Below are 27,560 nucleotides of genomic sequence, written 5' to 3' on the forward strand. Positions count from 1 at the left end.
TTCTAGTCGAGCAACTATAAACATTTTCCATGATGAAAAAAAAAAATAAAGGCAGTCAGCATTTTTTTTTATGTGAAGAGACAAATTGCGACGGAAATCAAATCCAGGTTGAATGCTGTTCTTGGACACTCATCCCCTTCCGATTTTCCACCGTTACTGTTTGGATTTCCGAATTCAAGCGCTTGGTCGTACGGACACCATTGCACGTTCAGGACATCCAAAAAACTACAACGCCAGAAAAATTGTGGATGAAATTCGCGACTTGGATTTGGAAGAGCGAGGCATAAAAGTGCGTGAGGTTGAGGAAGTAGAGTGCACCTCTCCTGAACGAGGTGTCCATATTCTACGCAATGAATTAGTAATAAAGAAACCTTTTGCAATATGGGTGCCGGATTTACTCATTCCGGAGAAAAAACACATACATTCGAGCTCGAATGTCAGCTGACAGTTTGCAACTGTGTTTCAGACAAATTCAATAGACTTCAATGGATGATTTGTAACTATAGAAAAGACGTGGGTCCACCGTTACTCGTCGGAAACAGAAAGTCAATCGAAACAGTGGACTGGGCCAGGTGAACCGCCTCCGAAGAAGGCAAAGACCATTCAGTCGGCTTGAGAGGTGATGGTGTCAGTGTTTTGGGAAGCCAAGAGAATTTTGCTCATTGATTATCTTGAAAAGGGAACAACTGTAACTGGTAAATATTACACAAGACTTCTGGACAAGCTGCAAAAAAGAAATTTAAGAAAAACACCCGGGAGTGGTGAAGAAACAGATGTTTCACCACGATAATGCAACCCCACTTTCAAGACTGTGCAGCCGCTCGGTAAAAGCTGACAGCACAAAAGTTCGAGATGCTGCCGCATTCACCGTATTCACCTCATTTCCCTCCCTCGGATTTCAAGCTTTAGCCGAAGCTCAAAACCTTCCTGGCTGGAAATATATTTCTGTCGAGTGAAGAGGTAAAGGAGACTGGGAACAGTTATTTTTGGGATCTCGATGAAAGTCACTTCCGGGATCGAATCGAAAGGCTGGCGAAACGCTGGACCAAGTATATACGGCTTCGGGGGGATGAGGTCGAAAAATAATGTGTAACTTAAATCGGATTTATATTGTTTTCATTTTTATAACTGAAATTCTTTAGTCTACCTCCAAGATGTCTCAGTATATTAAACGTACGTATGCCATAGCTTACCAGATTTGTCGGCAAAAATATTTTCAGATGGCCTTTTCTCCTCGCGAAGCACAGAAGAAGCTACTTGAAAACAAGCCATTTATCTTTAATTGATCATTATTCAGGAATTGCTTTATTACCTTTGAACTTGCACTTTGGAAGTTGGAACCGTGTGGTTATACTTGGGTCGAAAAACCCGGCATCTTCAATTTTTGATATAACTCTAGCTAAATCTTGTCAACTCAATGCATGGTCGAGAACGGAGCATTGAGTGTCTACGGTATGGACATCACAGAGGGCGAATTACCACATTCGATCAACTCTTCATGATACACTTGTACACTCATGGATAGGCTGGGAATGAATTAATCTAGACACTGTTTACAAGTGTGCAGGTGAAATCCACACTTCATGTTGTTGCTGATCTCTCTCCTACGGTGTGCCTCTCACCGCCACTTAGCGTTGAAGTAGGCGTATAGGTGAAAATTAACCCTCCGAAAGGTTCTTTGGCTGTGGGGACCACCATTATCGGAAAAACGTTGTTGAGAAGGGTGCGAAGTATCAGTCGACAAACGAGCAACACAGGATTTCAGAGCATTACCAAAAAAGCGTATTTATTTCTGGTTCAACAGACGCACATGACACTGAGGTGTACGGATCTCTGCGATGCCCATTCACCGGGACACTAACTGACAACGCTCACAAATGAACTCGAAACGCCGTAGACCGTAGCTCACTAGCTTATGAGAAAAAGGAAGGCACGCAATGGGGGGTGGGGGGCAAATGAAGTATCACTGAATACAAATTTGGATTATAGTCATGGCAAGAAATGTTGCGTCTATCAATTAAGGTTCCACCTCGGATACATCCAGCTTCCACATCGGAAACACCGGTTGGGAGGTCAAAGCAGAACATTCTCCGAAGGCTTGAGGATCCGAAGCGAAAACGTAGCCCCCATCCATGAGGTACCTTTCATCGCTAGGAAACGTGGCTCCTCTCGCATCTTCTTGAATCATGGACGTCTCTAGGCAGCTTCCGGGATATACGTGGTGCGGCGGCGAAGACTTGCACTTGCCAGGATCTTGAGGATTTGGAGTGAAAACACCTCGACAGTCGTTTACGCTTCGTGTGGAAAGATCGAGGGGCTGGTCTTCGGCCCCAGACTGAGATGAAACCAGGTGTCGAGAAACCGTCAGGTCTAGCGGGCAGCATTGAAAGAAGATCGGCTGGTTGCTCACCGGCGTCAATCCTGAGATTCCCGCGCTTGAAGGGCTGCCCTGTGCTGATCCCATTTGTGGCATAGGGATGGTCTTGGCACACTCTACGGGAGTACCGTAAAGTCGACACACCGCGCAGCCGTTGCTTCTGCAAGGAAGCCGAGCCCTGTAACCTGGGTGTTTTCTGTCCAGATGTCGGCGCAGGTTGAAGGTTCTCTCAGAGCTGTAGAAACAGCTTGGGTACGGGCACGGGCAGCACGTTCTTTCCGGTGTCATCATGTCTTGCTCCCTGAGACCCTCGAAGGTCGAGTGAAGAAAACGCACTGGGCCGAGTAGCCTGTTTTCATAAAACTGATGACCCTTGAGCGCTATGAGGTCACCTTTGAACCTCCGTGATGGGGTGATGTGAGTGGCCCGGTCACTACCCTTTCCCTAGCGCTTGAGGAGGGAGAGGGTGTCGGTTGTCTCCCCCTGATGGGACATTCCAGGAGAAGGGCGGAACAATACTTGAGAGGGTGCCAAAAAGAAAGGTGACTTCTTAGGAAAGACAAAATTGAGGTCACTGAGGGCGGTGCTTGCGGAGTGACTTTGTAGTAGAGCAGTACTGTTCTTAAATCTCGGCGTTACCGGTGGCCACTCGCTTTGACGGAAAAGAGGTGGGCGGAATGTCGCTTTTTTTTGCTTGGTTTTTAAATTTACACTTTCATGTTCATTTTTTTTTTCAGCGTTAGCTTGATGGCTTGTAGGCGTTAGCATGACCATTTGAATGGGTTGGCAGTTCGCACTTTTAACCAAAACTTTTACTTTCTCACTTCACTAAATTAGAAAAAAAAACACTAATGCTAGGCCTTTTAACAATATACTTTTACATTCCAAATTATTGGAGCGTTTTAAAGAATCCAGATATGGTTCAAAGCACTATTATTTATTCTTTATTATCTACAACCTAAACTTACGATCCACGTCATGATAGTGCCGCTTTTCAAACTGCTGCGTGTCCTTCTCTTTCCTACGGACGGAAACAAAATTGATAACAGAACTTTACTCCTTGCTTGACGTAAACTCCCATATCGATTAACTGTTATACGGGATATCCCCTTTACCAACGTCCATTTTCGCATTGCTGCTTTTAAAGGCCCCGAGTCTGGAGTTACTAATAAGGCAGATGGCACAACATGCATATAAGTGTCTGGAATCGGGGGCCTTTTGTGAAGCAATAGCAGTAACGTCAAACGCAAAAAAAAAAATTGCTTGACTTGACATTTTTTAAGACAATTTTCTTTCAAGCAGAATAATGTTACGAGAATTATTTTTTTACTCGCACAACAAATATTTCTCTAATAAATATTTGGGTACGTTTATCAGAGTTCCAACGAATATTTGGGATTCTTTTTCTTAGGTACTTGAGAAAAATTCGCTAATTGTACCGACAGAGCAATCATGTAGAAGACCCGTAGCCTGCTAAACGCTAATCGCGTTAAGTTAGCGAAATTATTATCACACTAGTAATGGCATGCCGTAGAAATGAAGGGGCGTGGCGAGTCCAGAGAATCTCATTATGGCTCCTCAACCAATCAGATTGCGCCATTAGCCGAAAGGGACACTAAAGAAAAAGTCACGAAATGGGATCATTCTAAGTTACGTGTTGCGTTTCGTTAAACCTGTGAGTCCTTATAGGGTTTCGTGTTTGTTTTTGTTTTCTTCAAAATCCGTTTCATTTTTTTTTTTTGGAGGGGGGGGCCGTATTGATTTTATATATACTACTTGTTTTTCTAAGCTTCTTTTTGATGTAAAAAAAAATTGCCCTTTTTGGGGCCTTATGGTAGAGCAATATAGTGTAACGTAAGGTGTGGCCACTCCGATAGACCGCAGAGACTCGCTTGACTGTCAGTTCACCTATAGTGGCTGCTGTTGAGCTGGGTCTTGGCTTTCTGTATAGGCGCTTCCGTTCACACCGGGTCTACAGACATAGATGGCTGATGTCTGAATGGGTGGATAATTAATATGACTGATTCCGTTCGTATCAGACGGTAGCTTGCGCCATCTAGTCTGCTGTGACTAACTAGAATTTAGAAACTAGGTAGGAATCGATATCTTAAATGCACGCGTAACTTTTAAATTCAAGAACAGATGCTGCGCAATATGCAGTATAAAATCTAAACCGCAGCACGTAATCGTGAAAGAAAAATGAAGGGTCAACTATGCTGTCCCCTTCTTTTTGGTTGCCCCTGGGATGACAACAAATAATTGGCAAGTAATTCCAAATATTTGTTGTCATCCCAGGGGCAACCATTACAAAACTACCGGTTCTCCAGGAGCTCGTATAAATGTGTAGTCCATTTTACCGTAAGGGCGAGCAAAGGAGGAGCAACGAAACCGAACTCGACTCTTCGAACGTTCAAACGAACCTGTAATGCACGCATGCTCGTGAAATAAAACCGTCGTTCAAGACAATCCGTTCGTGTTTGTAGCGTCAGCTCGCTTAAATTTATGGGAAACAGAAAACAGCTTTTTGGCAACGCAGCAGACGCTCAAAGGACGCTTGAAGCACTCGCCATGTGGTTGCGCTTTACCCGCCTCACCTTCGCCACAACATGAGATACCTAGGCATGGCCTATTGCGATTATAACTTTAAATTGGTCATTCGGTCTTTGACTTTCTCAATAGGTGATGTCGCAATCTTATGGGCTGTGGCACGAAACTAAAATGGCCGGGACTCTGCACAGTCTGCGCCTCTTCAGCTGTCAGTCAGTGTACCTGAATCCCAGAATCGTCCTATACGGTACACACTAGTGATGGGGCTGAGCAGACAACTTCAGTGGAAAAGGGAGCTCAAAAGCAGAAAGAAAAATGTGGGAGGTAAGAATGCAGGAAAATCAGCTCTAAGAATCTACAGGACGCAAAACAGAAGACAAGAAAAGAAAATGTGGTTGACAGTTCACCGGGAAGGTCATTACTGTTTGAGGCAATTAGGAAAACTTTGAGGACGAGGATGTTTAGAGCTAAATTTCTGGAGACAGGCATATTGTGTGCCGCCTGCCATTATGATAGCGAGACACTAAAGCGCGTGGTTGCGAAGTGCACGGGGATTCGCGCTGCCCTCCCTGAAGAGATAACAGATTTGGCCTGGGCCCTGGGTTTCGCTGGCGGCGATGGAAGGGCGGAAGAGAAAAGGATAACAGTAAATAGTGGCTATGTGAAGGTTGGAGGAAATTATCTAGCGAAAATTGACTTTTGCACAAATAACTATCACAGCTGGGAAAGAGGAAAATGGGGACTCCTTCCCGGGCGTGGATCGTACCCAAAGTCTTAGCCCTATTCACCAGTGGGTCCGGTGCTGGGGTAACGCCGACAAGGTTTGACAAGAGGAAAATTGGCGACTCCCTCGCGAGGGAGAAGAGGCAAGGAGTGATACGTTTTAGTTTTTGTTTCCCCATCTAGGAGGGTCATACTGGTGATATCCCAGACGGTTTGATGATAGGGGAGAAAATTGGCTTAGAAAGGCGGAAGGAATTATATTGTTGTCTTTTTAGACTTAGGCTTCGTTCTGCAAGCTAGCGCCCGCTACAAAGGGTATAAGCCTGTAACATCCATCCAGCTTGGTCAAGGCCGTTAGAGGTGGTTCTTGGTGAAATAAAATAGCAACCGCCTTTCATCATTCATTCTGCGAACTTAACAAACGACCGAAAACTGATTGCTCCTCCTGCCAACCATGTGATGTGTGCCACACTATATTTTGATTGTTGTCGCTGTATTCGATTACATTTAGTACTGGATTCAGCATTAACATAGTAAAGGAGGCGAGTGACACCAAAAGCTTAACAGCCTCCTAATGTATGACAGCTTTTATTAGGGAGAGCACAGTAAGCTTATCGGGCCACTACATTGAACAGTTTATTTTGTGGGATATATTACTGGACCTTATAGTTTTGTTAATATTTACAAAAATACAGCCACCCTCTTAAAATATGACAAGCGCGAGCCGATAAAGAAATATACAACTTGATATGGATATTGTAATACTCGTGGAATTTATTGGCAACAGCATGTACATAGAAAACGGGCCCTGCGATGCTCAGACGCTGTGATATTTACCAAAATTTACACTTCACACTAACGGGTGCCTTAATGGTAGGAGTCCCACGAGTGCGTTTGAACTGCTATAGAGGAAATCAAACGGGGGATTGAAGGACACAAAGAATTCGTGAACCGCCGCCCTCACGGCATCGAACTGCGAGAACTCGTGAAAAAGAATGCGATGTCCAGTCAGGGAACGCTAGTCGGGAAAAGAACTCCGGCAATCTGGACATCCGGTGTAGCGAGCCACGTCTAGGATGAGCGATATGGTCAAAGAAGGTTCAACGGGCCTATGCATGAATGACGGGACGGAGCCGATTTCGACAAAGTTTACGGATGCCAAGTTCATGGGAGGCCAGCGGCAGGTCCTCCTGGACTCGGAAAGATCGAGTATCTGGTCGAGGGGTGCTTGAACCCGCGACGAACGTACCCGGCGTCGTGGATACGGCTGCTTGCGCCGAAAACTTCGCGTGGTACTTGGTTGTGACTGCATCTTTTTGTCTGGAGAGATGGTCCGGTGATAACGTCCGCTGGCGTGCGGCGAGCTGTCTTCCCGCTGGCGGCTCACCTTGAGAATTACCTGGCGGTTTCTGAAGATCAAAACGATCGTGAACTGAAATTGCTGTAGGTCCAACTGCGTGTTTTGAAAACTGCGATTCTTAGCTTGAAACGACGACTGAGGTCGCGGCACGTGTCAAAGGTGATGGTGTAGAAAACGGAGTGCACATTGACTTGGTGGAACTAGCGGTCTCCTGTGTTCCGTAAGACAATTAGGCCCGACTGATGCGTGCACTAGAGTGCGGAAGCTTGATGCTTCAGGAGATTCGTTGTAGTTTTGACCTTGATACAAGCCGCGGACAAAGAACTCCCTCGGGTTGGGTGATCGCAGGTTGTGGGCGTCACCCTGAAAAGTGTGTCAACGGGTTCAGTGCATTTGCGAAGGGTCCGGCAAAAGCGAGGTTTGACGAAAAGACCCCCTTCAAAAAAAAGGGGGGGAGGGGGGGGAGGGGTGACGTCACCAGTTAGAAAAAATACAAAAAAAAAAGGTCCTACTCAGACAGTTCTATATTTCTTTTTTTAAATTAATCTTCGCTCGAAATGGTATTTTATAATAGGGCAGAACAACGTGTAAATGGTACTTAAAAATAAGAGCAAAATCAATAATCAAATCCTTACAAAACTGTCATGGATGAAGAAAGAATAAACAATTAAAACAGGGACAACACAACTACATCTTTCATTTTCCTTGTTTTAATTGTTTATTCTTTCTTCATCCATGACTTCAACCAACACGCTCTTCTACTAAGCTTACAAAACTGATAGGCGCTTAAGAACGCAAATGAGAAAAGTAGTCAATAGTGAGATGAAAAAAAGACACTGAATTAATTCTGAATCACCTTGCAGTATCAGTGGTTTATTTTTCTTTCAGATGGCGTAAGTATTGCCACAACAGAGTATAACTTGTCACCGGAAAAATGATATGCAAATATGTTTGTGAGGGGGTTACACCAGAATGTAAATATTCACAAGAGCTTAATGCCTAGTCATTTCAGTTCACACGAGATTAGATTCACTGTGACGCAGCACTGTAAAGTCGGCTTTCAGCGAAATCGTTTTTTTGTTTTTCAAGTGTAACGTACTATTGCACAGCGGAATACAGCAAAGTATTGTCCTTGTATAAATCACAAGAAATCTGACCTCTTATTTCTGTAATTTATGCCGGCCCGGTTGCTGTGGCTTGGTGACGTTGCAAGAGCGTGATGTTTGCGTTTTGCGTCGCGGTGATGAAACGCTGTTCCAAAACTCTATGCGTATGAGCGCCAAAGAAAGCGCGAAATTTCGCCCTAACGTGCTCGAAAATTTGGTATACGTCTATCCTAAAACGCCCTAATAACAGGGGGGAGGTGGGCGCTAGCTGGGAGTTTATTTATTTATTTATTTATTTATTTATTCATTCCCTCAGGGCCCGAAGGCATTATAGAGGGGAGTGGACACACACCTCTAATTGCACACAAAGACAAACAGTAATTAGGCGGGTGAGCATAAAAATCCAAAAACAGAACATTGTTAAAACAAAACACTGTCAACCAAAATCCAAAAAATATTCGCAAAGTGCAGCTTTGAATCCGGCATTCTCGGCTATGCTGGCAACAGGTGCGGGAAGGCGATTCCAGTCCAGTGATGTCATGGGTATGAAAGACTGATGAAAGCTTGAGGTGCGACACTGAGGGATGCCAACTTTATTTTGATGGTCGAAACGTGATGAGACGTATGATGGTTGTGTTAACAGATGCTGACGAAGATTTGCATTGTGGTGGTAAATTTTATGAAATAAACATAGACGAGAAATTTTTCTACGTAGGGAGAGGTCAGACAAGTTTAGGGTAGTTTTCATTGCTGTTACGCTAGATGTGCGATGATAGTTATGCAGTATGAAACGAACAGAACGGTTTTGAGCAGCTTCTAATGATAAAGCAAGCGTTATACCGGGGTCCCAGATAGCGGAAGAATACTCAAGTTTGCTGCGGACCAATGATTTGTAAAGAAGTAGTTTTAGTTTACAACTCGACGAAATTTGCTTGGCTTTATGATTGGTTTAAACAAAAGCATTTTTTCGAACTTCGGATGCGACACCCCAGTCCCACAAATAAAGAAACTCAGCAGGACGATTCTAGCTACTTCTCGGAAGTGACGTCACATGGGCAATGAAAATACAATGTTGGACATGTTCAGCGCTATATCTTGCTTCCCTAATTTGCGACGTGTGTTTTTAAAATTTAAACATTAACACTGGGCAGAGATCTGTCGGGGGGAGTGGAACAATTAAAAAAGGAGGACGTCTACCCGAGCCGTAATTGGGAAGCCAACGTTTGGAGACTCGGCCTCGTTTTCACGGGTGACTGCGGAGATGGCCGTTCGAGAGCAGTACCTTTGTTTTCGTCTTTTTTACTGGGGTTTATTTTTTTATTTTTTTTTAGTTGTTGATGTCTTGAAGACGGAGGACGTCGGAGAACGGTAAAGCTCCAAGAGACCTCAAGTTTTCTGGGGTACGTTTCCTGCGGCACGACTTCACAGAAAGTCTCTGTCGGTGGTTAGTTTTCAACGTTGAGAATGGGGGTGTTCTGAAAGTGAACTCGGCGGACTTTGACGTCGGAGTGTTCAGCAACCACAGTGCACTTCTGACCCCACTTTCGAAAGATTTATATATTTTATATTTGTTTGAAAATATATACAATTCTAGATATTCCGGCATTCTTTACACCTCGCAACTAGAATGGTGGTTCCTAATTTTTAATGGAGAGTTATGGTGCCTGGAACGATCCGTTATGTTTAACGTCCCTCACCTTCCGTGTGTCGATTGTTTGGCCAAATATGCATTATATGGCCTCACAGAAGCCACTATATCAAGCTCTGAGATGTCGGGATCCTGGCGGTTTATCATAGAACTTCCGGTAAAATGTACGAAAGTACATGAATGTCACAGTCATTGTGGCGACAGAACTCCTGGCTGCGAAATCTTTCTTAATCTGTCAAGCTGGACAATGACCAGCGGCAATGCACGTGTTTGCCACAACCATATCTGCTGCTGTGCCAACCTCAGGATTGCGCCAGGCAATAGCCTGAAAGTTATATAACACTATCGGACAGAACTTGAGAGACCAAATTTGAGGACCGGGCAAACACACCAATTGGAGACGTACTCCAGGCGCCATTGAGGGATGCCGCGAGCATGACCTGTCTTCGCGCTCAACAACTGGAGGACACCTGCCTCTTCATTACAGAGACAGTCTGTGCCAGCCTAACTTTTAAAATGCCACAATCGTGGGGAGGACCCGTGAAAAAGCTGCGAGGGAAGTGCTTGAAGCGCATTTAATAAAGAAAGAGGGCACTGATTTCTGCGTCAGCCAGCCGTCAATCTTTCTGCATCAGAAAGAGAGTGCTTTGATTGACGCGTGGTGATGAGTGACGTCACTCAGTGATTCAGTGTATTTTTATCGGAGATAGTTTGCTTTAGCTGCTTTAAATAAATGTTCAGTTGGGAGTAAGCGCTTGTCCTGTTCGCCTTCCTGTTTGTCCTCGTCTTTGTTGACGCTTTTAATTTTATAAGTCATGAACCAACTCGTCCGCTTCACCACTTTAGTTGGAGGAGTCCTTTGTCTCACAAGTTTTGGAGAGCTGCGGCAGAAAACTAGGTGTGACACGGTACCTGAGAAATCGCTGCAGCCGTACACGCAGCCTTCCATTCGTGTGCCATATTTGGGTGGCTGGCTTTTTAAAGCCAGGCCGCCGACCAAATGAATAAATTAGCATCTTTTAATCAGGGTTCTTTTTATTCGGGTAAATCCGAAAATTACCAGCCGGAAAAATTTTGGTCAATTCGGATTTATCCGATAGGCTTCGAATTTTGAAGTGCCAATGCCCCTCGCCCCCGCAAGAAAAAAAAAGTCGGTATTTTGTTAATATAGTTACATAGCCGAATGTTGTCAACAATCGTGGGCAAATGACACCACAGTTAGCTTTCATATCTCGGACCATTGTCAAGAGGAATCTTGCCGCTCATCTCGTCAAGGCTCATTCAGGTCACAGGTCATTGTGCTTTCGGTTCACGATGTGCGCTTGGGAAGACATGCTATGATAGATATTTAAGGAAATCACTTCTTTTTGAAGTGTTGAACAGCTTTTAAGAGAAGAATTGCAACCGCGACCGCTCGCGACTTGACGAAGAAAGTTCGCGAGAGCGTCTGTGAAAGGAAAAACTCAGCATCAATTGGGAGGCTAGTTGGTTGAACATCTAGACTCTGATTTAAAATGCGCAAATGACTTAGGAGAGAGAAGAAGCGCTCTGTCTTGACCCATTTTTTTTCTCCTTAGTCATTTGCGCTTTTCAATTCACCGTCTAGAAACGTCAATTTGGGCGTTTTCAAGTCAAACTTGGTGTTGAGGGAATCTTGAGCAAGTCGAAGTTTGGCTTCAGAGGAAGACACATGTATGAATTCGGGGGTTACCTACACAAAAAAACTTAGGAAGTAATCCGTTAATTTATCAAGTACTTTTGTAATTTTCACTCTATTTTTTCGGAAATAATTTGTAATGTAATTTGTTACAAGATATTGGTAACACACTACTTTAATGACTCGTTACTTTTTAAAAAATATGAGCATAATACAGTAGTTCTGGCAGTACAAGCAGAACATTCAGCAGCATAAAAAGAGCGAGTTCAACAATATAGAAAACACCAGGAAGGGGAGAATAGCCGAAAAAAACACGATTTTTTGTATCACCGGTCACTAGAACCCCTAGAAAAACGTGCAACGTATGTTCAAATATACGGGAGGCAAAGATCAAGCAAGACAACGCCGAGTAAGCTCTCCGTCGGCTTCCATCGTGTTTTTCTACCTCTGCCGGGCAGAAAAATGCTCTTCGTGTTGTTTCTTTAATCTTTTTCACCATTTTACTTTTTCCAACTTCGTCGACGTCTTCCACCACCTGCACAGATATTATACGCGGGTCGGTACCCCCCGGATTCGCGGGTTCGCAACTCGCATAACAGATGTAGCCTCGTGCGAAATGGTCGAATTCTTTCTGGCTTTGGTGTGCGCTACTTCATTCTAGCACGGTCTCGAGACACGGCTCAAGAAAACCCGGCGCGAGGCTAAGATCATCATCTCCGAGGGTACGGACGATACTTCTTTTGGTTTACTTGTCTGGGCATGGTAGTCGCGTCCACTCCTGACTTTACAGTGAACTGTCATCATAAAATGGTACAGGGGTTTCTGGGGGGGGGGGGGGGGGGTGCAGGCGTGTGCCACATTAACCACGGCTGCTGTGAGGTCACCAGGGTCGCGGCCGGCGACAGCGTGGCACTTCTATGACGTCATCAGGCGGATACCTAGTTCACTCTCCTTGGACGTGATAATTAGATGCGTGAAACGCGCCAGTCCGAAAAGCGTGCCAGGTGCCATAGTTTTATGAACCTTTTAATCAGAAATCTCGGGAAAAGAGTTTCAGTCACACAGAAACGTCCAAACAGTCCGCGACAGAGCAAAACCACATGACATGGGATGCCGGACGTGCCGCACCTGAAGCTCCCGAAGTGGAACTTTCGAACCGCAACGATCGCCAATAAACCGTTTTCAAAAGTGCGGGCCATTTATTGTACCTGTTACTGCGCCGATTACATTAGTCCGCAATTGTTTTGACAGGTGTTTTCAGCAGCTATTAGACACGAGCGTTGCGTCGGCGTTCGGCAATCCAACCAGATCCAATCACACGAGTCGTCGTCCTCCAAGAAATAGCGTCCGCCATAGTTGCCTGATGGGGTTCTGCCCCGCCCTGCGCTAAGCGCCGAAATGGAATGCAGCGCCCCCAAGAAAATGGCGAAAAGGAGAGCCAATACTCTGAGAGAGCTTATAGACCAACTGGACTCCCTGACGTCACGCCTGTGCGGTGGCGCTGCTGTCGTCCCTGCGCTCACTTGACGCCAATCTGGTTTCTGCGCACGCGCGATGCCCACATCCGGTGTGGGCGAAGGCGGGCTTGTTTGTAGACAGTGTGTGGGCGTATTTAGTGGCTCTAGTGGCATCCACCCGAAGCCGCGTATTTGGACGCGCTGTTGGTTGATGGGCGCACAATTGATGGTTTTGAATGAACCCTTTGCCACATGGCCACAAGTTTTTGCGTTCCTCGTTCGTAACTTTTCAATCTAACGGCGCTATGATTGCTGTTTAGGTTCCACGCGGAAAAGCAGACGCGCAGAAGGCCTTCGCCTTAAAGGAGGGTGGACACTATATACGCTAACAAACACGATATATGGTATATCCGTGCACATTAGTTTTTTCCTATTTTATATACTAATACCATATTTTTTTCTCAGTAGTTCACTAGCTTACAACGGATACAGGTTGACGTCGTTATTTCTGGCTACTTAACAAGTAACTTTGCAATCACCGGATTAGTAGAAACCAAGCGGCCAAGGTGCAACACACAGGCTCATCTTAGTCATTGCTACTTGCGAACGTAAACAAAGCATACAGAGCGCTCCGTGCCAGGGGTAACGACTACGCAGAGCAACTCTGTTTAAGAGACAAGGCCGTAGCGTTGCATTTCCGGCGTCACCGAAAGAAGGCCAAGAAGGGGCAAAGAACGGATACCGACTACAGCGTCATCGCTTTGTTGGTATTCGTCTTCTCGATGATTGGTCCCGAGGAACAGCCGCACGCTGACACACCGCTGGTATCTAATAAGTGCACGAGTGACGTGTGGTCCTTAGGCGACGCCAAAAACCAACCTTTTAGACTAGGGTTCAAGAGGCTTTGCTTGAAAGCACATGTTTGTGTTCCATGGATCCACGAACAACAATTCAATTCAAATCAGTGTTTATGTTACGTCCTTACCAACAGCCGGAAGGCCTTTGCGGTAAAAAGACAAACAAATCAGAAAATAATACTTTCCAGATATGGTGTAAAACCGCGTTTAAAATTCATCATCTTAAATTTTTTTCATTCATCAGAATGGGGCAAATGTTTACAAAACTGCTTTCAAGAGAGAGGCTCGTGCTAGCGATCGCGGCTTGCACGTGCGTTTTGTGCATAAACTCCTCGAGCCAGAGATTTCCAGAAAAGGTGGATTTAGCAGGCTTTGTCATCAAGGGGGCACCACGAAGAGTAAAGCTTTGTTGTTCGTTCTTTTTATTCGACGTCTTGCAGATGGGACGACGGAGCCGATGTCACGATGGTTTTCGGTATTGTGTCTGTGGATCCGCAATCTCCTCTCAGGTGATCCAAGATTTCCGCCAGGACAACAGGATGTGCGCAGGTCTCGCACGTGACCCGATGATGAAGGCATTCGCAGTAATGTTCCTCCAGGAAATTGAGGGCCGTTCCAGCTTTCTCGAACGCGGTTGGCGGCGCTGCTACATACTGACAACCCTGAGAAGCGTTGGGGCAGCGAATCCCGTTGTTGGTCACCTTCTGGTGCGCCCATGGGATGGAGAGCGCAGGTTGGCCTGCTGCTAGTACCTGGTTGTCCATCGGACATCTGGGCGGCTTCTGGTCCCTCCCGCGTTTGCAGCAGAATGAACAGTAGACGTGCTCGCACCCGAACAGGTCGCCGTGGATCGGGTGCAGGAACTCTAGTTGCCTCCAGTCCAAGATGTCCGAAAAACCGCTCAGCATTCTTGTTTCCGCTGTGTTTGGCTGTTTCGCCTCCATCTTCCGACAGTTTAGTGAACGGGATGATGGCAGAAGAATTAACATTGTATTAAGCCGTTGCGTTTGTAACCACTTTACAATGTGGGTTGGATAGCTGTATCTATCCTAATTACTATCGCCAATAAACGTTATTATTATTATGATCAATTATTATTATAATTAAATTATATTAATCATAAATATTTAATATAATAATTGTAATTATTATTGTCATTTCTTCAAGGAGTTATGTTTAGAGCTTTCACCATCGATTTCATGTCGATGGTGTTACGTCAGGGTAGAATAATCTTAGACGGTATAGCATAGCGGACAAGAGACATCACGGATGGAAGAACACAGAAAGCGCCAACGCACCAAGCTCACCGTTTAAGTGATATGTGCGTTTTCTTTTTCTGTGGTGTATTTCGTGCGCTATCCTTGCCTTTTTAGACTTGATCAACCAGTCAGACCAAGCATCTGGCTTCACTTGTGTAGAATGAAGCTAGGGAAAGTTTAAACGTAGTGAAACAATTAAAGGATAATATTTTGGGTCACTGTCGTTTCGGCCGATGGTCGCATTACAGCCGAGAGTGCATTAAGGCCGAGAGGAGCGGAAGGACCGGGAGTGGCTTTGAGGCCGCATAGGGCATAATGGCAGAGAACTGCATTAAGGCCGAGAGTCTCTGAATGGTCTACCGTGGCCGCCTTCTTGGGCGTCGCGTTGTGGCTGATGACTTTAGTTGCCATGAAATAAGATAGATGTCGCCATCTATTTATTTTATTTGTTAGTGCAGATTGTATCTCTCAACAACGGAAATACTACGTTTTCGGTTTTATTGCTTCATCTTTTACGATTGATTAAACATCGCTTTGACCTTTTCGGCTAGCTTTTCTATTTTTTGCTACACTGCGTGTTAAACATGGTTAAAAATGCGCACAAATAGAAGGGAACAGAGAAGAGGGAAGAGAGAAGAGACAAGCGCAAACTCACAACTCGATGTATTGAAGGAAGAAAAAGGAACAGCCCTCGGTATCAGCTCGAGCAGAGGCCACACTCGCACGGGGGCATCCGAGCACGCGGAGGACACACACCATCAACCACACTCAAAGGACTGTATAAAGGCTATTTCCTTGTCGGTTAAAGCCACAGAAGAATGGCTGACGCAACGCTCGCCTAAGCGGAGTATACTAAAAGCTTCAAACATTTCGCGAGTGTGTTTCTCGGTGAATCTGCCAATTATCGAGGTCTTTTGTAAAGAAGGTGTACACTTACACGCTTGACAATGCAGAGGTAGATGACCCCCCACTGTTGTATTTAGAGAAAAATTGTGCTCCCTTAACCGGTCATTAATACACCGTCCTGTCTGTCCTACGTAGGACCTGCCACAGGAAAGCGGAATGCTATAAACCACTCTGGTTGAACAGGGCACGTAAGGGCGGACGTGTTTTGTGCCGCACCTGTGTTTTGTAATATTTTCTATTTTTGCTCGAACGTTCGAACAAATTTGACTAATTTTTTGGGGTACTGACATCACTAAGGAGACTCCGTACCTATTGGCTACCTGTTTGAGATTGTGAGATATTCTGTGATTATACGGAACCACCGCCACCCTTTTTTTGTCGATATCACGTGCAACTTTTTCGAGAAAACTTCCTATAGGTACACCTAGGTACACCACTTGAGTTCCGGAACGAGAGCTCACCGTGGGACTCGATACCGGGCTTAACAGAGGCAAGTAGATGTTCGTGGGGAAGCGAGTAAAAAAGATCTTGAACGTCCGCGCTGAAAACACTGTGATTGGACAGTTCAGTTGACCTTAGTTTTTCAACGACAGCTTCCGAGTTGCAGACTCTAATAGGATCCGTAATCTTCACACCCGGGGGCTATGTTGCGCTTGTGCACTCCCAGGAGACTAGGGAGAGGGAAGTGACGTCAACAACGCAGCAAATGCAGATTGTATGTTGACAGAAGAAAACAAAATCAACACCATATCTGCATTTGCTGCGTTGTTGACGTCACTTCCCTCTCCCTAGTCTCCTGGGAGTGCAAAAAGCGCAACATAGCCCCCCCGAAAGGTGCTTTTGAAGATAGGCCGACATCTGCCGTTGCCACGACCCTCTTTCGGTGACAATCGCTCGGAAAGGGCAGGCTTCCTTGTGTGTTTTGGCACTAAAGGAGACCTCAAGGTGTAGTCCTTCAGCTTTTTTGATGTTGCTTGCTAACTGGTTCAACGTGAAACGTTGACAAAGACAATGCTTGGCTCTTGGCCTTCTTCAGGACTATGTGCACTGGCCGAAAGTTCTTCTGAACCGCTGCGCATGCTTTTTCATTATACATGCCTTTGGGCAGTATCACAAAAGAGCCTTCATTGTCCGCTTTCAAGACACGCTGCTGGTTGTCAACCAGCAGCGTGTCTAGTGAAATAATGAAAAAGCATGCACAGCGGTTCAGAAGAACTTTCGGCCAGTGCAGATATCCTGAAGAAGGCCAAGAGCCAAGCACTCTCCCTTTGTCAACGTTTCACGTTGAACCAGTTAGCAAGCAACATAAAAAAAGCTGAAGGGCTACACCTTGAGGTCTTTTTTAGTGCCAAAACACACAAGGAAGCCTGCCCTTTCCGAGGAATTGTCACCTAAAGAGGGTCGTGGCAACGGCAGATGTAGGCCTATCTTCAAAAGCACCTTTCGGGTGTGAAGATTACGGATCCCTTTAGAGTCTGCAACTCAGAAGCCGTCGTTGAAGTACAAAGGTCAAATGAACTGTCCAATCACAGTGTTTTCAGCGTGGACGTGTCTTCGACTGTTCATTTTTCTTCTACTTCGAAACTTTCCTCTTTTCCTGCCGCAGTCTCGGGCTAAGAACAAAATGGTTAACATCCACCAGCTCGCCTGCGCAATCACTACATTATCACGTTCAATATCTTTTTTACTCGCTTCCCCACGAACATCTACTTGCCTCTGTTAAGTCCTGTATTGAGTCCCACGGTGAGCTCTAGTTCCGTAACTCAAGTGGTGTACCTATGGAAAGTTTTCTTGAGCTGCTACATTTCTATCTTAATTCGAGATTCATTGGGTGGCAAAACGGGGTATTTTTGCAAAAGACGGGAGTCTGTACAGGCTCTTGCGTTGCACCGGTCCTAAGTGATATTTTTCTTGCGGGGTTCGACCGCGCCATTATGACGGCCTTAGCGTCTATGCCAGTTCTTCACGTGCTTAGGCATGTAGATGATTTTCTGCTAGTGTACCGAACGACATTGGACCATAATGTAATCAGCAGCATCTTGGACATATCCCACAAGTGTGGTTCAGGACTTATTTTTACCTGTGAAACTCCTAAGGAAGGTGCGTTGCAATTTCTAGACCTTTCCCTATCTTTGCAAACAAACCACCTGTGCTGGTCATTTTCACCCCGTTATAAAAAAGGTTTACTGCACTATACGTCCTCGCACTCTAAAGTCGTAAAGAGAGGCATAGCTCTTTCCTGCCTTACTTCAACCTTAAAGAAGTCATGTCTCCACACCATCAAAAGCAGTTTCAATGCTCAAAATGAGAGGCTTACAGCGTCTGGGTTTCCAGCGCAGGTGCTAACTGAAACGGTAGGAACTCTGATAAAAAAAAGTAAAAGGATGCGAAAAAGCTGCACGTAATATCGACAAAAAAAGAGTGGTGGTGGTTCCGTATATACACAGAACATCTCACAATCTCAAACAGGTAGCCACTAGGTACGGAGTCCCCTCAGTGATGTCAGCACCCCAAAAAATGGGTCAAATTTTTTCTAAAGTTCGAGCAAGAATAGAAAATATTACAAAACACAGGTGCCGCACAAAACACATCCGCCCTTACGAGCCCTGTTCAACCGGAGTGGTTTATAGTAGGGTGCCCCAATGACCTTCTGTTTAGAGTGATGCCACCCTTTGTAGTACCCGATGCCGACAGCACGCGCTCACGGGGAAAATATAAAGAAATCGACGAAAACAAAATGTCGCCATAGCACAGTCAGCGCCACAGACGCGTGCAGGGACACGCTTTTTCACGCGCTTCTGAACAAAAAATAAATGTAAAAATGGGAACAAAATGGCCAGATGTCTCCACCCTAAGCAAAGCGCGCATGAAGGCACCCTAGTTTATAGCATCGCCTTTCCTGTGGCAGATCCTACGTAGGACAGACAGGACGGTGTATTAATGACCGGTTAAGGGAGCACAATATTTCTCTAAATTCAACAGTGGGGGGTCACCTACCTCTGCATTGTTAAGCGTGTAGGTGTACACCTTCTTTAAGAAAGACCTCGATAATTGGCAGATTCACCGAAAAACACACTCGCGAAATGTTTGAAGCTTTTAATATACTCTGCTTAGGCGAGCGTTGCGTCAGCCATTCTTCTGTGGCTTTAACCGAGAAGGAAATAGCCTTTCTACAGTCGTTTGAGTGAGGTTGATGGTGTGTGTCCTCCGCGTGCTCGGGTGCCCCCGTGCGAATGTGGCCTCGGCTCGAGATGATACCGAGGGCTGTTCCTTTTTCTTCCTTCAATACATCGAGTTGTAAGTTTGCGATTGTCTCTTCTCTTTTCCCTCTTCTCTGTTCCTTTCTGTTTGTGCGCAATTTTAACCATGTTCAATCATTACCAACTCGCCCAACTAACCACTTTACTCCGTGTTAACATTTTTTAGCAAAGGGCGAAGGCTATGCCCTCGTGAGCCAAATAGAGAGACGGAACAAAACACGTGATACTTCTTCAAGGCAAGAATGCACTCTGACGGTGAGTTAATTGCAATGTTCTGACATTCTGATGGCCCATGTGTTTCTCATATTTCCTAGTATGCGTTTTCTTCAACGTTTCGCTGTAAAAAACATTGAAAATAAAAATTTAAGAATCAACCTCGCGCATCATTTTCGTAGCCGCCCAGTAGAAACAGAGACATAACTAATTCAGTTAAAGTGCTGAAAATTGAAAAGACAGAATAAATGTTTCATTGACCTCCTAAAAAGCCGATGATTAAAATACAGGAATGTTATACCAAACAGGCGCCCTAAATTCATAACATTTATTTTGAAATACGTGCAGATGCAGATGAAGGAACTGCTGATCAAACGAATCAGAAATGATAAAGCAAAAAAACAAACAAATAAATGAATGAAAAATTCGGATAGGCAAGGCCTGCGTACCGACTGGTGCCGGCCGTGAAAGGTGAAAACAAACCCAGAACCGCAATATTTGCAGTCACCGACAAATACACTCTTAAAAGCATTATAAGTTTACTTTGCCGCAGAATACTGTAAACGACTTATTTTTCGCAATGAGGTCAAAGCTGGAGTTTTGGAATAATTTGCGGGTTCTAATTTTCACGACGTGGTAAGATCTCAATATAGATTATAATGTGTTTACATTAAAACGAAATTGTTCGCGGGACCTATTTTTCGCGAATTGTGGGCGATTGGCGAAAATTATTCCCTGTTGAAAATTAAGTAGTTTACAGCATTCGGAGCGCCAATCATTGTCATCGGAGAACAGACCACGGCGATTGACGAGACTGAAAATATGTTAATTTCATCCACCATGCTCAATGTGGCGCCATCTGTCTTATTTGGTGGCAACTAAAGTCGTCAACCGCAACGCGACCTCCAAACTCACAACTCCAAGATGGCGGCCACACCAGCTCATTCAGAGACTATCGGCCTTAATGCAGGTGTCGGCCGTTATGCCCTATTCGGCCTCAAAACCAACCCCGGCCCTTTCGCCCCACTCGGCCTTAATGCACTCTCGGCCGTAATTAGACTGTTGGCCTTAGCGAGATGCTCCCAATATTTTATGCCGAACAATGCCGAGAGTAAACGGCGATATATTGATGACGAAAATAATCTCCGGTGAAGGGGAACAAAGGGGACAAAGGACAAACGCAAATCTCCAAACACTGCCAGGTGACTGGTGCGCGATCGAAAAAATCCCCCTGGTTCTGGTAAAAATCCGCTGGTCGTGCACCAGTCACCTAGCTGTGTTTGGAGATTTGTGTTTGTCCTTTGTCCCCATTGTTTCCCTTGTCCAGGGATTATTTTCATCATTCTTGTTCAGCTCGCATTCGTCATTGCATATAACTGCATTGACAGAGACATCGATGGAGGCACGAACTGCACAGCGACCCTTCGGTAAAAAACACAAGACAGTTTCACTCATTACGCTGCGACATGCTGCAGCGCAGTCCACGGTAGAGTGCTAATCACACCTATCGGCAACGCGGGAGGGCACGGCTTTCTCCGGCAGGGGCTCGACTGGTGGCATTCGCGGTAACTAATCTAATCACGTGGTGCAACACGGAACCACCCGCCGAGGATTGTCCTGCCCGCTTCATCGGGAGACGCCGGTACACACCACGCCGGCTTGAAAAGAGTTATGATGAATTTAAAAAGCACAGCATTGCACCCTTCTTTTTTGCCTTAATAATGACATTTTTGAAAAACCCTCTTGCTTTATTAACTTGATAACGTTTAAAAGCTCGCGTCAGAAAAAAAATCTGGCGCCAATTTCGACGTAGTTAAGAAAAAACAAAAAACTCCCAGCACGTGTGACGTCACACCTGGCTGTGACGTCATGACCCTATCGACCCGCTAAACTTTGCGGAAAAATTGTCCGCCGAATTTAGCGAGAAAGTTTCACGTCAAATCTAGCAAAACATTTTCATTCCCAATTTAGTAGAAAATATTTTCCCGCCAAATTTAGCGGAACATTTTCCGCTACATTTAGTGGGTCGATAAGGTCATGACGTCACAGCCACCTTTGGCTGTGACGTTGGGTGACACGTGACGCTACCGACTAGACCACGCACACATGCTTGCACGGCTTGGGAACGAGCGCGGGTTTAAATGAAAAGGCTTTGCGAACGGAGCCCGATAACGCTATCGCTTTCCACTCTTAAAGCGGCGATGCCACGATTTTTCTACTTTGCGCAAATACCTCTTAGAACGGATCCCTGATGTTAATAGAGAGTTTTAGTAGATCGTTCCGATACCTCCGATAGCCCCGATAACGATAGTATGCATGCGCAAGGGAGGCAGTGGCGGAGTATCGGGATATCGTTATCGGAGTCATGGGAACGATCTACTAAAACTCTCTATTGACCTGTGAAACACTCGTTCGTTTTTCACCACACACAGACGAAGTCGCAGAAAGAATTAAAGAAAAGCGAGCAGCGCTCACCTCTCAACTCGTAGTCAGGACAAGCGGCCGTGTGATGGAGAGGCGATAATATGCCTACAATGCAGATCATAGCCACGCGCTGGGGTTGGCAAGGCACAGGACACGCGCCGAGTCCCAGGCATTGTTATGGTTCGGCTATTGTCGTGATTCCAGGAATGGACATGGGCCACTACCCGAATGCTTCTCGAGCTATCGATTATAACGGGCCCAAATCGAGTGCCCACGCAGTGCCCGGGTTCAATGAAGGCGTTGGTTCAATCTATGACCCGCATTCAAATATCGTCACTGCGACCGCGCACTTACGTCACCAAGTTTCGCGAAGGAGAGACTGAATGAAAACGCTTCCTTTTGTCCTTGAAAATACCCCGCAACAAAGGAGTTTCTTGGCCAGTGGTGTTGCGTGCAAGTATCTTTGAGTCCCACTAGTGCCATTGAGCTTGTGTAAAGTGAAAAACATACCAATTGAGTATCGCTGCAGCGCCCCTTGAAAGGCGAAGCTTAAGCGTCCCAAAGTTGTTTTTTCGTTTTCGATTGATAGGTATCTATTATCTTTGTGAGGCGCGTGATAGCAACATCCCGCGTTCAGCGCCCCCGTTTGAGCGATTAGGCTTTCCATGGTTCCTCGCGTGACTAGATTCGTTGCCGCGAATGCCACCAGTCGAACGCACAAGTGTGATTAGCAGAGTACAGTGCCGGAACTTAACACCACGCGAGCGAGCGTTCCCTCCACCCCCCGAGGGGTGCTTGAGTGGTGGTTTGCGATCGAACTGGGGCTGGCGTGACGGACTCGTCTATGTGAAGCCGACAGGGGGAGCCCAGCAACACAAACAAATAGGGTGCCTAGATGTCTGTCTGTCTTAGGGTGAAGACATCCATTGTTGTCCGGAATGTACCAGCGCGTGACGCTCTCGCGCACTCGGTGCGTGACTTGGGCGGTAAGATGGCGTCTATGCATCAGCCAAAGCTACGCGCTCGAGCTGAGTGACACCGGATTGCGCGCACTTCAAAATGTATAAAAAAACGATTGGACGGAAAAATGGCTGAGATGTCACCACTCAAGCAAAAGCGCGCGTGTGTATGAAGGCACTCTACAAACAAAGTGCAGTTATCCCTTCTATCTTTGCCACCATCGTGGAAATCAACGGAGGGACAGGATCTGCGAAAAGACGAGCACGGTTGTACCCTGTGTGAAGCAGAGTTGAGAAAAGAAACAAGTCGCTTCTTTTAAAGGGGCAGCGATTTTCCGTGTCATGTGCCTTTTGTTCATTGTTGATTAATTTTCTTGAGCAGCCATCGTTGGTGACTTTGTGAATCCTTCCCTTCTTTCACTCAGACAAACGTCACCCAGACAAATAACAACAGTTTGCGTTGATCGCCATCACCCCCCCCCCCCCCTACCCCCTTCCCCCTCTCGCAGGTTTACATGGGCGAGCTCGGCCGTGACGTCAGCACTGGTTCGAACACAAACCAGCAGCGAAGGAGAAATAGGCCTGCTCGCGTGGAGTTATTCATCTGTTTCCTGACTGCGCCATCGTAGTTTTGTCTTTTCAGTACAACGATCAACTACGAAAATTAATGTCGAGTTTTGGTTGTATAAATGTTGAGGAACACCGAAAAACCTTAAATTGGAACTGTCCTTATATATATAAAAAAATGAAAAAAAAATACTTTACGGAAATAAATCGCACTCCTTATCACGTTTCGTTCTCTTATCGATAGGAAAATGATATCAAAGTATTCGAGGCACGCACATGTTCTTCGGAGGTCGGGGAATCTTACACCCATATCCTTTTTTCTTTAACATGAGCCTAGATAAACGCTGACATTTTCGTTCGACACCAACATTTGACGACTTCCGACGCTGAATCAGTAATCCCCCCCCTCCCCCCAAAATACAAACAAACAAACAAACATCGATAAAAACAAAACAGATGTGCACACTTTCAAATTTAAAGAAAAGAACCACGAAAGCATGAAACCTTATGTACATTATGTAAACCACCAAACGTTGACGCCCAGCTTACATTGGTAACAAGAACAGTACTCAGCTCGCTTATATAGCTCCTTGGATCTCTTGAACATTCGACGACGCCAGAACAACCCGGAGTAGCACCGACAGAGCTGAGTCTGAGTCGAACTTCCGAATGAAGTTGCCGCCCCTACCCTGCGTCCATGGTTGCTAACAAAAGACTGGTATAGGAATCTCGAAAAAAACACTGAAAACAACTGAAAACCCGCTGCGGAAGAATTACTTCTAACACATTTTAAGAAAAAATGTTTTGAAAAAAACAAAAACAAGGAAAAGAAGTTTAACGTTTTTAACCGCTGATGTTAAAATCAAAATAATTGCACTTTCATTAAAGTGCATGTTAGAACCAAAATGAAAAAGAGGGCCCGACGCTGCTTCGATATTGCGCAGAGTCAGATGCTTTCCTCGTGTTTTTTTTATAGGAGATCTTCGTACATGTGATTATTTTCGTCAGTCAGCGTCTCCTATCACACACAAACGCAATTCGTTTTTATAAACCTGATTGGTTTTCCTATACCTGCCATGTTTAAAATAAACACAAACTCAAAATTAGTTCATTGCGCAAACGATTCAAACTGATGCAAACAGCAGACTTCATTCATTCCGTGTGCGTTCGTCATGCGTTAGTCCTCGTCAAGAGGTCATCTGATGACGCCTCGAGGGCCGGAAGTTGCCGTCGGAAATATTTCAGAAACAGCCGCATCTCGGCAAACTTCTGTCGTGGTAAGTGTGAAATCTAGGCTTTCTTGATCTATTGTTTCGAGACATTTAAATTCCATGTCCAATTTCTGACTGATCGTTCTTTAGAAGCGAAATGCAGTCCTATGTTTTCGTCCCTTACGACGCCTCTAAGAATGGATTGTTTGGATCGGTGACGTCATAATGGAAAGGTCAATTGCTGTTTTTTTTTTTTAATTCCCGAGTTGGCAACACTGGTTCGTTGTCAATTTTTATTTCTTTGTGGACTGTGATTGGCCGGATACAAAGGGTTCAGTTGCCGTATTCCAATCCAATCCAAATCGCTGACGTTGTTGAACGTCGTGTATTCAACAGAAGGCGAAGCTTCGCGTCCGTGAAATGAACTCAGAGGTGAGCTGCATGTCACTGTTTATAAGCTCCTACCGGAGGTTCAAGTGAACAGCAATTTGTATCGCGCGTGGTTCCCGAAGAAGGAATTACGTAAACTTCTCGTCAGACTCCGCCGAACTCAGAGACGGAAAGCTGTTCAAATTAATGCATATCGCCTATTGCGCTAAAAAAAAAAAAAAATTACAGTTGCGATAGGAATTGGTTTTTGTTTTTTGTTTTTACGGCTATCTGATGATGCAAAACTGTGCGTCTGAACCCGGTGGATGTTAAATCTGAGTGTATCTTTTGCGGGCAGACAGCGCAATCACGAATGCGGGAAGTTCGTTTATTGAGGAGGGCACTGTACTAAGTATGTCCGGCGAAGATTGACTGGGACACTTTTGTGATCCAAACTTCCGAGGGCACGCAGATTTTAGAGCTCCTTTGTGGGCGTTTTTTTTTTTTCTTTCTGGAGCGCATTGTTGGTAGTTTATGCTCGAACTAGTAGTGATATCACGGGCTCGTCTCTTTAAAACAGACGGGGAGGACGCGAACAAAGTGCCACTATGACATCTGTCTGTGTCACCGTTCCGCAAATGAAAGGAGGCAAATGGTTCATGAAAAAGGAAGCCCGACAGTTATGTGATTGTGTTGAGGAAATAAATAAGTCGCTTCTTTTTTATGTTGACAGCGCTTTGCCGCTTTATGCTTTCATTTGTTCACTTTTCATTAGGTTTTTTAGTGCCTGCCATTCATGACCTTGTAAATTATCGCCTCATTTCCCTCACGTAACTGTGACCCAGACGCCCGGACACAATTGATAACGGTCTGTCCCCATCTGGAGTGCATGTACGAGCCCGTGACGTCAGCACTATTTCGAGGGCAAGCCAGTCACGTGTTTCTGAGATACAATACTCATTCACTTGTAGAGTCTTGCGTGCCTGCGGCTAAAAGGGAAGGGGTGCTTTAAATTCCTAAAAATAAAAGCACCCCGCCCCCCCATTTCACACACACCTTTCGGCATCATTTTGAGGTGGCGATGACCATGTTCCCTTCGCTCGTTTGTGGGCGCAGGTTATGCCCAAGGTGGCGGCGAAACACCAGGTCTTGGAGGAAACCAGAGTGCTCTTCGGCTTTTCAACCCTCTTGGACTGGAGGCCTCTTCAGTTTTTGCGCCCCCTGCACAGTGACATCGTCTGTGGCATCTGCGGCCTGGTCTCCAAGACACCGGTCGATCCAGGATGCGGCCACTTCTACTGTCTGCGCTGCTACCGGCGAATCTTGAGCGACGAGTCCACAAGGTGCCCGCTGGATGACAGCGAGGTGCTTCGAGACAGACTGCCGCTCAGCGTTCCCTGGGCGGTGCTGTCGGTGACCCACAACAGGATCCGCTGTCCCAACGCTTCTCGGGGTTGCCAGTACGTCGCGGAGCCTCCCACCGATTCTGGTGAAGCTGAAAGTGCCTTGTCGCACCTGGAGGAACATATCGGAGAATGTCAGTACCACTTGGTGTCTTGCCAATGTTGTGGCCGCCTTGTTCTTCCGGACGAACTTTTTAATCATTTGGAATTGTGCTGGGAGATTCGGAAGCTTTAAAATAGACATGAAAGCTCTCTCGCAACGTTTTGAAACACATCGACAAAAATAAATAAATATGAAGCACTGACTGCTTCGTATATTGTTATTCTTGACCCCTTGTTTTTTGTTTGGATTTTGGGACTGAATAAAGTGTGTGGTCGCATTCTTTGTTAGTTTCTTTTTAGAAAGCTGTACGTAGTTTATTGAGATCTACATAATCCACTTCTCTTTTTTTGTATTGGTAAATTGATGGAAACGATGGGCGGTGTCTTTCCAGTACCAGGTACTCGCACAATGCCGGAAATTTGAAGAATGCAATCAGGAAAGTTTCATAGAAAAAATAAAAGGTTTTATCTACAATGGGCGACAATCAACTGTAGCTGGCTAACAAAACCGCCGGTAATTGACAGCACATAGCAATGGATGATAAAGATTTTTTGTTTAATTTACCGACGCTAAGCGAATAGAATAAAGGCAATTGAAACAATTAAAGTACATTTAGTATGGCAACAATTGACCTGCATTTGGATGCACTAATATATACGTATAACAATAAACGTTTACGCAAATTTATAGTCCTGCTGCATCAACGGTTCTTGTAGATGTAAAGAGATATAGTAACGCTGTGTGCAACAGATTATAAGCGACATAAATTGAAATTAGGAACAATAAGGGGTCTGAAATTTGTGCATACATTTATTTAGCACATCTAGAGTATGAAAAAACTATGCAACAGTTAGAAAGTCGAAAGAACGTGGTTAATAGCACTTAAGCCAAAGACAGCGAAGTCGACATATTGATGTAAGCAATGCAGGTGAGTATATAGCTTCTGTTAAAAAGAACAATAATATATTCTGCGGCGACGTAACGTTCCATGAATTTGATGTAGCGGCGAAGTTTTTATTTTGGAAAATAAAACCCGCGGTCCTGTTTTGGGGGACTCTAAGCGAGTCCGTAAGGCTATAGCAGAGGCAGGGTACCAGATGGAGACTGAATGTTTACGTCGATACTGCAGTTATAAATAAATGATTGAAATCATT

This window comes from Ixodes scapularis, unplaced genomic scaffold (genome assembly GCF_016920785.2).
Source record: "Ixodes scapularis isolate PalLabHiFi unplaced genomic scaffold, ASM1692078v2 PGA_scaffold6__148_contigs__length_123643588, whole genome shotgun sequence".
Classification (NCBI taxonomy): domain Eukaryota; kingdom Metazoa; phylum Arthropoda; class Arachnida; order Ixodida; family Ixodidae; genus Ixodes; species Ixodes scapularis.